This window comes from Sinocyclocheilus grahami, unplaced genomic scaffold (assembly GCF_001515645.1).
Source record: "Sinocyclocheilus grahami isolate Dianchi unplaced genomic scaffold, SAMN03320097.WGS_v1.1 scaffold1132.1, whole genome shotgun sequence".
Taxonomy (NCBI): Eukaryota; Metazoa; Chordata; class Actinopteri; order Cypriniformes; family Cyprinidae; genus Sinocyclocheilus; species Sinocyclocheilus grahami.
The window spans coordinates 509,806-511,377 of NW_015506311.1; the positions used below are offsets into that span (position 1 = coordinate 509,806).

At 32.1% G+C, this 1,572-nt stretch overlaps 1 long non-coding RNA gene across 1 annotated transcript; it reads left to right on the plus strand.

Annotated features, from left to right (window-relative positions):
• The first annotated feature begins 320 nt into the window (after positions 1–320).
• LOC107567191 (uncharacterized) lies at positions 321–1,357 on the plus strand. The gene is made up of 3 exons (XR_001606604.1): positions 321–427; positions 649–792; positions 1,101–1,357. It is a non-coding gene; the product is annotated as an uncharacterized lncRNA (long non-coding RNA).
• The last annotated feature ends 215 nt before the right edge of the window (positions 1,358–1,572 follow it).

Below are 1,572 nucleotides of genomic sequence, written 5' to 3' on the forward strand. Positions count from 1 at the left end.
AGGTTAACTGGTTATTACCAGATTCCCCAGTTCTGATATTACTCTCTTCTACAACTTCAGCTACTTTTTACTACAATAAAACATTTAAACACAGATATTCAGTGCAAAGTAAACATCGTCTGTTCATAAACAATGCCACTCTTGATGATTTAGGACTTTATTACTGTGTGACCACAGATGCACCTCCAAAATACAGCAGCGGCACCAGACTGTACATCACTGGTGAGTGACTATTCACTGAACTTAAACACTAAATCATTGTTAGACACAAAATATTAAATATTAAACCCTTTCAATGATTGCACAGAACCAACTCTAAATCTAGAGAACAAGAATCATACAGTGGCAAAGATAATTGATCAGAATCACTGGCAGATTATATTCATCTCTGCTTTCATAAATGCTCTTCTGATCATTGTGATCATAGGTGAGTCCTTTGATTATACATGAATGGTTCCAAACTGGAACATTATGGGCTTACATTCTGACCATAATATCTGTGTATGCTTTTAAAGAATATTGTAACAGCTCTTACAGTTATAGCTCTTTATAGTGACTACAATTGTTATGTTAATAAGAACAAAAAACATGAAACGTGAACAAATAATATGTTTTTGGCTGAGTGTTCAATCTGAATTCACTTTTAAGGACTATTGAAGCTTCTTGTTGATGGAAGAAACAGAGACAACCTGAAACAATTTCAAGATACAAACCTGCAGAATCTTCAAGTTATGGATTTCGAACAACCTCAAGACTCGAGCCAAACACTGATACATTACATGAAAATATAAAGTATGTATATAAAGTATATAAACACAATATGTCTCACTCGATGTTGAAGTTTAAAGCTTATAAATATTGTTATATTTATGCATATGAGCTGATACTGCTTTTATACACCAATTTATGTGCTGTTTAGGCGCACGCGCGTGTGTGTGTATTCATATAAACATAATACCTAATTATGCATGAAAGACTGTATTTGTCCTAATCACATAGTTCTAGAGTCAGGAATATGTGACTAAAAATAGTGTGATTTTCATGCTTTCTACCAGACTTGTTGTGCTTTTCTCATTTGTCTATTTCTATTTTGTATAAAGTTGCAGTTGTAACAAAACAATTAAGCCACAGCACAAAGGAAATGTTCCTGACCACAAGAGAGCAGTGTTGAGCTAGAAAACCAAGAAGTAACCAAACAAACAAAGGCAATAAATGTTCAAAATCTGTTTGCATTTCTATTGTCTTGTGAATCTTTGTTTGCTCAATGTGGGCATGTGTTTTGTGTAAGAACTACATCTAAGGATGTGGATTTTGTCTGTTAGTTATATTTAGGTCATATATTTAAAAAAATAAAGACTTGGAGACTTTTATCATGCCTTCATCATTTATTTTTACTACTTTAAACTCTTAAGTGGAGATCTATTTTTATCTTGTAGTATACAATAGTTAAAACACACCTCAGTTAAAATAATAAGTACAATAATAAATTATAAGTGGACCTTGATCAAAACATTTTAAATAAAAATAAATAAAGAATTGATGACACCTCTCAAAAAATGCAATAGCCACTTC